Source organism: Monodelphis domestica, chromosome 6, assembly GCF_027887165.1.
Source record: "Monodelphis domestica isolate mMonDom1 chromosome 6, mMonDom1.pri, whole genome shotgun sequence".
NCBI lineage: Eukaryota > Metazoa > Chordata > Mammalia > Didelphimorphia > Didelphidae > Monodelphis > Monodelphis domestica.
This window is the reverse complement of record NC_077232.1, coordinates 256,344,207-256,356,706: the sequence shown is the minus strand read 5'-3', so window position 1 is coordinate 256,356,706 and position 12,500 is coordinate 256,344,207.

Sequence of the window (12,500 nt, the reverse complement as noted above, 5' to 3'; positions counted from 1 at the left end):
TTCCATAGCACTCTGAGTTTTACAAGTTGCTTTATAAGAGCATGGGCACAGTGAGTTGATAGCTGACTATAGCCAGAAATACACTTCTGATGCAGACTGCCTGTGACCTTAGGAAAGTCATGTGATATCTCACTGCGCCAGGCATCTCTCTAAAACAAAAATTTATAGACCAAATTTATGGATTTTCTTGGTCAAGGAAGTTTCTTTCTTAGGAGTTAACTATACCAATGAAATTACAGGTCAGTTTGTTGTTGTTTTTTTAAATGGTACTTTGCATTCATTATTTCATTTGATCCTTATGACAGCTCTGTGAGTACATACAGGTAAGATTATTCTCTCTTATATTACCTTTTTAAACCTGTAAAGCAATCTTCTGGCAAACTGTCAGGTTATCTGTAACCGTTTTGGAGACTTGCCTGAGATATTCAGCTAATATGGCTGCTTGAATGTGTACAGACTTCCCAATTCCCACATATATACACCAGAAGAAAACCTGAAATTCATACCAAAGCACATAAGAAATCTGATGGGGAAATATCAGTGACTTCTATCTCAAAATTGCACATTAAAAAAAAAACTAGCTAGAAACCCATTGGCAATAGTACCACCTGAGAAGTTGGAACCAATGTAAGCTAGCAAGTCAGCAGCCTCTCATGGCATCCAGAGAATGAATAGGGACATTTGCATGGTGCAAGGCTCAGTGTTAGGAGGCAATGAGAGTGGAGGGGTCCCCTGAAAAATGCCCATAACCATCAACAATCTCCAACATAGGTCAAAAGTATCCAAAGAGGAACCATAAAGAACCCCACAGTGGGGCTCTTGGATGTGAACATCAAAGCAGAGCAATGCCCTCAGGCCAAAATATCAGATACCTAGGGGTTCTGAAGCCCCAGCACTGTATTCTTAGATTCATAGAAGATCTTGAAGATACAGTACTCTGAGCCTCCAGGATTTAGGTAAGCCTTGCTCTTCTTTCACATACCCTCCTCGTTCTTCCCTCACCTGCTCTCCAGGGACTACTTCCTTCACCCTGTATATACCTTGTTTGTCCCCAGTTGTCTGCTTGGTGGCTTGTTTATTCAACTATGAACTCTAGCAGGTATAAAAACCAGAGTAGGAACCAAGGTGAACCAGGGTTAGGTAAGAAGCACAGATAATCCCACCCCAAAAGTTCAACATGAGACAGAACCTGGCACTAACACAAATTCTCAATTCAAGGATTAAAACTGGAAAGATGAGTAAACTAAAGACGACACTGACTAGAATAAAATTATTGTAGATACATCTCCCAAAAGAAGAAACAACTCCATAATAATTGCAAGTAGATACTCAAAAGAAAAATAGATTTTTCCCTAAGAGTTTCTTTAATTTTTAATTAGATTGAGAGTTCCTTTTTTATATAGCTATTGATAGCTTAGATTTCTTCCTCTAAAAACTACCTATTCATATCTTTCCCCCATTTATAGTTGAGAAATTGCTTTTGTTCTTAAATAGGGTCCCTATATAATATCTTAGTTGAAGCAGCACTTTCAGTTTACTCAGTCATCCCCTTCCTTTCCCTTCTTGCTCCTTCCCCAACATTTCTAATATCCAGCCAGTCCTAAAATTACAAATAAAATGTATGTTCATTAGTTTGGAACTCAGAATACATTTTTAGGCATAAACAATACCTTAAGGCATAGAATCATACCATGATAGAGCTGGATTGGACCTAAGGTAAAATGTAGTTCCTTATTTTGCAGATGAAGAAACTCAGACCTAGTGTGGTGAATTGATTTGCCCAAGGTCAATACATTTGGAGTCAGAAGCAAGATTTGAAGCCAGGTCTTCTGGACTCCAAGTTCAGAACTCCAACTACTGAAAAAGCCTACTTTATCCGAAATATAACTAAAATTAACATGTTACTCCTTGAGTCAAAGGCCTTTTTTTCACTTTTGTGCTTGTATCCTCATTTTTGAGCACATCCTCATTTGCTCAGCTTATTGTTTTTGTTTTTGTTTTTTAATTGAGAATTTTTGAAGAATATTATAGGAGGAAGAACACCATATCTTTATCATTACATAGTACTCTTAATTTGTCCCAACTAACAATTCTAGTTTTACTATATATTACTCATCTTTCCCCACTCTAAAATCCAGACAAAATTATTTTTCACACAGGATGTTCCATTTCTCTTCTACTTGCTTTTGCTTTCACTCTCTCTCACAACTATGACGTTCTTCCTACTAAAGATAACACCATTAACCAGCAGGTAGCATATACCCAGTGAGTGGAATAATCAGTCATCAAATCTTTGTGTTTTCTGAGTCATAAGATTCATAGGATCAATTTTTCATCTCTTCCCTTTGCAAAAGTTAGCATTGGTCCAGTAAGAACAAGTCATGCCATGCTGAAGTAATTTTCTAATGATTAAATAGTGGGTAGATCAAAGGAAGGACACAAATATAATTTGCCTGAGTTTTAGTAACGCATTTGAAAAAAATCCTTCATGTTAGATTTGGATAAAGTGGAAGGATGTGAACCGGACAATAATATAGTTAGGTAGAATCAGAACTTTTTGAAGAACAAAATTGAAATAATGATAATTAGTGGAATGATGCCAAGTTGTGGGGAGGTCTCTAATAGTATGCTTTTGATCCTATTTTATTAAACAACATCATCAATGATTTCAATGAAGAATTTATAGCATGCTTATCAAATTTGTGAATGACACAAAGATGAAAGGATAGATTCTGCAACTGGATGACAGAATTGGAACCCCCTCCCCAAAACCTTGACAGCCCGTCAATTTAACAAGATGAAATTCAATAGAAATAAAGGCAATATGTCTTACACTTGGGTTAAAAAACAAACCACATAGTTGGACAGCAGTTCATATGAAAAAAATGGGGGATTCTAGAGGATTGCAAATTCAATGGATCAGTAGCCTACTGTGACAGCCAAAGAAAGTAACACAAATTTAGGGTACATAAAATTGTAGGATCCAAAACAAAGTATGAGATAGAGAGACAGACAAATGTAATACATGTGCATGCATACACATATATGTATATGTACATGTATGCATGCATATAAATACATATGTGTACATATAATTATTCTAGTCCATTCCACTCTGATCACATAATCACCGAATTTAAAAGGACCTCAAAGAACATCTAGATCAATTCGTATGAGTGAGAGTTCTCTCCACAGCATGATGACAAATGATGATCCAGAATTTGCTTACAAACCTTAACGTGGTATAGGAGGAAAAGGGAATTTATTACCTCCCAGAACAACATATTCTACTCTTCAGTAACCCTGTTAGGCAGGGAGAACCTGTTTTGTTTGGAGGTTGGTTTTTTTAGGTATATCAAGACTAAATTTGTCTCTGCAATTTCTGCATGATTGCTGCTAATTCCACTTTGTGAAGCCAAGAGATTTCCTCTTTCATGTGAATTACTTTACCTAGGCTATTTCTGTGATTTACCAGGTTACCCCCCTTTTGTAGGACTCAGGACACAGATTTATTCTCAGCCTGGAGAAATGATTTCTTGAGGTAATTGTTTGAATCTCAGACAGGAATACGATAAAGACATAACTAGCTTGTGTTCTCACAGAAAACCAGCTGTGTTTTTCAGAAGCCACATCTGTAAAGCTGTTTTTAGTTCTGACTACATATCTGACCATCACATTCTGTGCCAAAAAGAGGCACATATTGAAAACAGTGGCCAGTTTGGTGAGGGCACTCACACCATACCTTGCAAGAGTAGTTGAAGGAACAGTGTGGTAAAGTGGAAAAGAGCTGTAAGATTTAAATAATATTAAAAATTTTATATTTTGTAAAGTTTGTTAATGATCAATTGAAGTAGAAAGAAAATAAATTAAAAGAAAAAGAAGTTCAAACCTAATTATCTAACTATTAACTCAAGCCACCAATCATTTACTCTTGCCCTGGTGCCATTTAACATCAACCAGATTTTACAAAGTGATATTTACTTTTAAGATATAACAATGATAAAAGTATAAACATGCCTTCATATACACACCATATGGGAACACTCTCCCTTATATCACCACTGAGAGGCATCTCAGTCTTACTAGAGTCTCCCAAATATGTATCCTGCCCTGCTCATACTCAAATGCTTCACTGCTACTGAATGAGTCCTAGTTTCAGCTGTTATTGAGCTTGGTCTCAATGAACATTCCCTCATACCACTCCTTGCTACTTAGGGCACTGATGCTGGGCTTGCTACAAAGCTCAGAATGGATTCTGATTTCTAGACTCATGTAGTTGCTCTTCTGTCCTTTTGAAACTTATAAGATTAAAAAAATTATAAGATTGAAATCTCCAATCTACTCACTGAAAATACTCAAGGAAGCAGTGAACACAGACCTATATTTACAGATTATCTGTTATCTTCAGTGAGGAGATGGCTCAAGCCATGATATATCATTGTCTCTCATGGGATAACATTTAAAAATGTAAAACTGAGAGAGTATCAAAAGGGCATGACAGAAGCTTTGATTGGCTAATATTTTTTGGATCGCTCCTATAGTGGATCATGGAACCTCGTATCCGCCAAAGGATTACCTGAGCATAACAAGTTACAATATGCCTATGTGAGGGCAGAACCAAGATTGTATATTAGGGGCAGCCACCTACCTGACCTCTCCCAATATTCCTCTCCAATCAGCTTTAAAATAACTCTTCCAATGGGATTTTGGAATGGCAGAGCCAACAAAGGTTAAGAGAGAGACATTTTTCCTGTACAAGGAAACTTGAGAGGTCAGTAGAAGTCTATGACCCTGGGGTGGAGGACTGAATGGAGCTTACACATGCAGCAACAGGGATAATAGCTTTAGCTGTAGCATCAACAACTCTTAGCCCAAAGACAGGGGCTCAGAAAGAGATTCCAAGGGAGATGAGTGATGGTGATTGTTCACAAAAGAGCAGAAGTCCTGGTCACAGTTCCCAAACAAAGAGAATAAATGCTTATGCCTACAGGGAACCAAAGGACTTTCCTGGGTAAAGACCAGAGTGCAGACCAGGAGAGCAGTGACCATATCTCTCATAGGATCATACTGCCTTGGAAGCAAATAAAAAATTGCCAATCCCCAGAACCATGAAAATAGCAGTATAAAAATGTCTGAAGATTGGGACAGTACCTCCCCACACTCAGGTGAGCAGAGTTCACCTATACCATAAACTTCAGAGTCATTAAACAGAGAAAATGAGCAAACAATAACCAAAAAAGCATTTGATTATAAAAATCCACTACAGTGGCAGGGAACACCAAGACATAGAAAACAATATAAAAACAACCATAAATAAAACATCAAAGAAAAATGCTAATTGAACCCAAATCCAACAAGAATTCCTAGAATAGTTAAAGAAAGAAAGGAGTGTTAGAAGAAAAATTTGGAAAAGAAATTCAGTGATGCATACATACAATACTAAAGAAAATAATACCTTAAAAAGCCAAATGGAAAAAGATTACCAAAGCTCACTGAAGAAAATAATTTCTTGAAAATTAGAATTAAGTAAAACAACTCCACAAGACAACATCAAAAAAAAATTAAACAAAGTCAAAATAATGATAAAATAGAATAAAAATATGAAATATGGGAAAAACAAATGACCTGGAAATATATCAGAGAAAGATCATTTAAGAATGATTGCACTACATAAAAGCCTTGACTAAATCAAGAACTTAATCATCAGATTGCAAAAAAAGTTATCAAGGAATATATCTGACATCTTAAATACAGAGAGCAAACTAGAAATTAAAAGAATTCACTAATCACTTTCTGAACAAGATCACCAAATAAAAACTCCCCAAAATATAATAGCCAAATTCCAGAGCCCTTGGGTAAAAAACAAATACTTCAAACAACCAGAAAGTAACAAATCAAATATCATGGATCCATAGTCAGGATTGCATACGATTTGGTGGTTTCCACATTAAAGATGTATAAGGTTTGGAAAATATCCTTCTGGAAGGCAAAGAGCTTGGATTACAACCAAAAATCATCTACGTGGCAAAACTAAGTATAATCCTTCAGGGGGAAAATGGATATTGAATGAAACAGAGAATGCTCAAGCATTCCTGATGGAAAATGGGATTTGAATACAAAATTTTACATTCTAACACAAGACTCAAGCAAAATATAGCAAGATAAACATGAAAGAGAAATCATAAGACACTTAATATGGTTAAACTCTTAATCTTATATGAGAAAATGATACTTGTAACTCCTAATAATTGTGTCATTAGGGCAATTAAAAGGAGTTTACATACAGAGAGGGCATGGGTATGAGATGATTATGTTGGAATGATCTTTAAAATAAATGGAGTGGGAAAGCAGGATACACTGGAAGAAGGGAGATGAGAAATGTTTTCTCACATAAAGAAGGCACACAAAGAAGTGCTTTTACAGGGAAAGAGAATATAAGGAGGGGAACAGAGGGCAATGTTTGAACCTCACTCTTATTGGAATTTATTCAAAGAAGGAAGAATATAGATATATGTGTTTATTTACAGGCATATGTATATATTCAGACATACATATGTACATACATACATAGATACATACACTCAGTTGAGTATAAAAATCTCTTACCAAATAGGGCAATTGGAGAGGAAGAAGATAAGAGAAGGAGGACTAAAAAGGGAAGACAGATTAAAGAAGGCAGACTTTTAAGGAGGGGAAAATGCTGAAATGAGAAAAGAAGAAATAGAAGAAAATGGGAGGCAGGGAAATATATAACTATGAATGTGAATAGGATGAGCTTACCCATAAAATGGAAGGATATAGTAGAATGGATTAGAAACCAGAATTCAAGGTCATGTTCTCTATAAGAGACATGCTTAAAACAAAAGAATATACACAGTTAGAATAAAAAGCTGGAGCAGAATCTCAATATGCTTCAGCTAAAGTAAAAAGGCAGGGGTTGCCTTCATAATCTCAGACAAATCCAATACAAAAATAGACCTAATTATAACAGAGATATCTCTTCTCTTGTCAGGGAATCTATATTATGCTAAAAGGTACCATAAATAATGAAATAATATTTTAAAATTTTATGGCAACTTTTTTTTCTGTTAAAAGGCCTCATTTCTTAAATATATACCTAACAAAGAGCTGAATCAAATTTATAAAAATGTGAGTCATTTTCCAATTAATAAATAGTCAAAGGATAAAAACAGGCAGTTTTCAGAAGAAGAAATCAAAGCTATCTATAGTCATATAACAATGTTCTAATCACTATTGATTAGAAAAAGCAAATTAAAACTTCTCCATGGTACCAACTCACACCTATCAGAAATGACAAATGCTAGAAGGTATGAAGGAAAAATAGGTACACAATGTACAGTTGGTAGAGTAGTAAACTGGTTCAACTATCCTGTAGAATAATTTGAGCTAGACCCAAAGGGCTATAAAACAGAGTATTGTGCATACTCTTTGACTTGGAAATACCACTATTAGGTCTGTTTCCCAAGAGATCAAAGGTAAAGGAAAAAGACCTGAATGTAGAAACATATTTATAGAAGCACTTTTTGTGGTGGCGAAAAATTGGAAATCAAACAAGAATATGTTCATCAGGGAATGACTACACAAGTTCTAGCACATGATTGTGATGTTGTACTATTGTGCTATTAGAATTAAGAAGGGATTTGACAAAAACTTCTGGGAAAATTGGAAAAGAGTATGGGAGAGATTAGCTTTAGACCTCACCTCATACCCTACACCAAGATAAACTCATAATGGGTGAATGATTTGAATATAAAGAAGGAAACTATAAGAGAATTAGGTGAATAAAGAATAGTTTATCTGTCAGATCTTTGGGAAAGATTTAAAGACCAAGCAAGAGTTGGAAAAAATTTCAAAAATAAAATTAATCATTTTGATTACATTAAATTAAAAGGGTTTTGTACAAACAAAACCAATGCAACCACAATTAGAAGGGAAGCAACAAATTGGGGGGAAATCTTTATATAACAAAAACCTCTGACAAAGGTCTAATTACTCAAATTTATAAGGAGCTAAATCAATTGTACAAAAAAAAAAAAACCAAGCCATTCCCCAAATGATAAATGAGCAAGGGACATGAAGAGACAATTTTCAGATAAAGAAATAAAAACTAACAATAAACACATGAAAAAGTGTTCTAAATCTCTTATAATCAGAGAAATGTAAATCAAAACAACTCTGAGGTATCACCTCACACCTAGCAGATTGGCTGACATGACAGAAAAGGAAAGGAGGGGATGTGGCAAAATCAGTCCATTGATGCATTGATGGTATAATTGTGAATTGATCCAACCATTCTGGAGGGCAATTTGGAACTATACCCAAAGGTGCTAAAAGACTGTCTGCCCTTTGATCCAGCCATACCACTGCTGGGTTTGTACCCCAAAGAGATAACAGGGAAAAAGACTTGTGCAAAAAATACTCATTGCCTCACTCTTTGAGGTGGTAAAACCTGGAAAATGAGGGGCTGCCCTTTGATTGGGGAATGGCTGAATAAATTGTGGCATCTGTTGGTGATGGAATACTATTGTGCTCAAAGGAATAATGAACTGGAAGAATTCCAGGTGAACTGGAACAGCCTCCAGGAAGTGATGCAGTGTGAGAGGAGCAGAACCAGGAGAACTATGTACAGAGAGACTGATACACTGGTACAATCGAACGTAATGGACTTCTCTACTAGCAGCAATGCAATGATCCAGGACAATTCTGAGGGACTTATGAGAAAGAACACTATCCACACTCAGAGAAAGAACTGTGGGAGTAGAAACACAGAGAAAAAGCAACTGCTTGATCACATGAGTCGATGGGGATATGAATGGGGATGTAGACTCTAAACAATCACTCTAGTGCAAATATCAATAATATGGAAATGGGTTTTGATCAATGACACATGTAAAACCCTATGGAATTGTGTGTAGGCTACAGGAGGGGAGTTGGAGGAGGGAATTGAAAGAAAATGAATCATGTAAGCATGGGAAAATATTCTGAATTAATTAATTAGATAATTTTTTTTAAAGAATTGATGCAGAGAGAAAGGAACAGAACCAGGAGAACATTATGCACAGAGACTGATACATTATGGCATAATTAAATATAATGGTCTTTTCTACCAGCAGCAATGCAATGATCCAGGACAATCCAGGGTAATTTATGAGAAAGAATGCTTTTCATATCTAGAGAAAGAACTGTGGGAACAGAAATGCAGAAGAAAAACATCTGATTGAACATGTGGTTCGATGAGGATATGATTGGGGTTTTGATGTTAAAATATCACTCTACTGCAAATATGAATAACATGGAAATAGGTTTTGAACAGTGATACATGTATCACCCAGTGGAACTGTTTTTCAACTTTGGGGAGCCTGGGAAGGAAAGGGAATTGGGTAGGAATCATGAATCATGTAATCATGGGGAAAATATTCTAAATAAAAGAAAAATAATAAAAGATTGCCATGAGATTAAGTCATTAGACCTTTTCTTACTTGATCCAAGAGGTCAGAATTTGAGCCAAGTGCTGGTTCCTCAAAGGCATATCTCAGCTTAATAAAAAGGAATAGTTCCTAATGATTAGAATAATCAATAAATAGAATGAACTGATTTGGGAGTGAGTTGCTCATCACTGGAGGTCTTCAAATGGAAGTATCATGATTTACCACCTGTCTTGCTGTGGACAAGATTCATTTTTCCTTATAGCCATTAGATCAGCCAGTCTTTGGGGGTTCCTACCCAAATCTAAATCTGAGAATCAATTATTTTCCATGTGTTACTTATTAGTTCATCTCTTGCACTATCATATCTTCCCTTCCCTTCAATTCAGACCATCACCACTCTATTTCAAGCCTTTTTTCTATCATATCTTTACCATATTAACAATCTTGCTGGTCTTTCAGTCTTCGATCTCAAGCCCTGCAATTCATCTTCCAGATATGCAATTATTGATTATATCATTCCCTGGCTTATTACCCACCAGTGGCTGCCTTTTTAAAAATCAACCTTTAACTTTCTGTATTAATAACAACTCTAAGACAGAAGGCAGGGCTGGGTAAATGGAGATGAGAGACTTGCTTATACTAATAAATTTACACTTAAACTGTCACAGAGCTAAGAAGTGTCTGAGGTCAGATTTAAAGCCAGGTCCTCCTGATTCCAGGTCTAAGGTTTTATCCACTGTACCACATAACTACCTCATGTTATTACCTTCTTGAAAAAGTGTAAACTTAGCTTGTTAGATTCTCCTGATGTGCATTTGCTAATTTACCTTCCAAAGCCTCCTTTCTGCTAAACTCAGTGTCAGCTGTCCTTACCTCCAAAAAGAAAACACCTTGCTTTTATGTCTGGACCATATGACTTGCTTGGCACACCTCATCCTCTTGCCTTCTCTTCCTATACAAATCATTCAAGATGCAGCTCAAGTTTGCTCTCCTTCATAAAGCCTGCTCTGACTGTTCTTGCCTGCAATGATTTCTCTCTGCTCTGAATTCTTATAGCTGTTACTATTTGCATAATACATTTGCCAATTAATCATATTCTGCATGGAAAAAAATCCCCTTGAATCTTAGAATGTCAGAGCTTGTAGGAACTTTAGAAATAATTCAATCCAACTTCATCCTTCTACAGATCAAACAAAAACCATTTATTAAGCACAAACTAGGCAGGCACCTGGAGAAGGAAATGTCAAACTACTACAGTATCTTTGCCAGGAAAGCCCCAAATGGGGTCACGAAGAGTCGGGAATGACAGGAAAATGACTGAACAAGAAGCAGGAACAAAATGAGAAAACTGTGGCCCAGAACGTGCCTAAGGTCTCACACCTAATAATTGTCAGAAATGGAATTTGAACCCAGGTTTGACTGTCCAAACTCACAGTTGTTTGAACTATACCACACTGTTTTTATTTCTAACATTAACTTGAACTTTTAGTTGTGTTTTCTTCATCACATATTTGCTCTCTTCTCCTTCCAAAGAGCTTGTAAACTCCTTAGTGGCCAGAATGGGTCTAAACTTATTTATATCCCCATAGCACCAACAGTTTGCCTCCAGTGACTATCTGTTGCCTTAACAGAATCAAAGTTGCTTTATTTAGTTTTTCATATGTATTTAAGATACAGAACTTAAGCTTTTTATATTTCTTAAAAAAGAAAACCTTTGCCTTCCATCTTAGACTCAATACTGTGTATTTGTTCCAAGGTAGAACAACAATAAGAACTAGGTAATGGGGTCTTTCCCAGGGTCATACAGTTAAGAAGTATCTGAGGTCAGATTTGAACTCATGATCTGCTATCTCTAAATTCACTAAGCTACCTCACTGCCTCCTAATACATATATATATATATATATATTTTTAATATATATATATATATTTTTTTAAAGCCCTTACCTTCCGTCTTGGAGTCAATACTGTCTATTGGCTCCAAGGCAGAAGAGTGGTAAGGGCTAGGCAATGGGGGTCAAGTGACTTGCCCAGGGTCACCCAGCTAGGAGGTGTCTGAGGTCAGATTTGAACCCAGGACCTCCCGTCTCTACGCCTGGCTCTCAATCCACTGAGCTACCCAGCTGCCCCCCTATTTCTATATTTCTAATCCAAATGTCCTAACCATCTCTTGCTTTGGGAGCTCCCTTAGACAATCCTGAATAGGAAGCATAATACCAAGCTATTTCAAGGTAAGTAAGAAGTCTATTCTGCACACCAGTGAGTGTGCAAGTGGGTGAGCAAGACCTTTTTACCTCTGCTGCAGATGGAACATGGTTCTGAATTCCCTTCTGTACCATAGGATGGAAAGCCTGTCTTCCCATCCTGTCTATGATCCTCCTCTACTTGTTCTTTCAGAAGACCCTTTCATGGATTTTGTTTGAGTTGTTGCTATTGCTGGCTGTTTTTCCTTTTGTATCAGGAAAGTAAAAAAAAAAAAGAAGTTTAAGTGCTTGCAATTTGTCAGGCACTCTGTTCAATGCTGGGGTTCAAAGAAAGGGGGGGGCAGTCCTTACTCTCAAGGAGCTTCCATTCTCCTGGAGAGAAGCTAAGTGGAAACAGGATATTTGTGGGAGAGACAGAAAGTAATCTAAGAGGGAAGACATTAGCAACTGCAGAAACCAGAGACGTTCTCTTGCAGTAGGTGAGATTTGAGCTGAAGTCAGGAAACTAAGAGGCAGAGGTCAGCTAGCAAAGCATTGCAGGAATGAAAGAGGATCCCTGTTCCTCCATGATAACAAGATCCATTCAGTAATTTTGAGGCTGAATTCCCTATAGGAAGGGAAGATGATTGCACTGACTTTTTTTCATTGCTCAAAATGACTAATTCTCACAATATTTAACTTTTCAGGATTAATCTTTAAGCGTCGGGTCCATTTGCTTTGAACAGTCTGCTTTTCCTTCATGCAGTAGACATTTAAGAAACATTTTGCTTTCATGGCTTACTATATAACACAGTCTTAGAAAAGGCCCCAATGACTGTATACTCAAACAAATGTGTGTTTGAATGCAC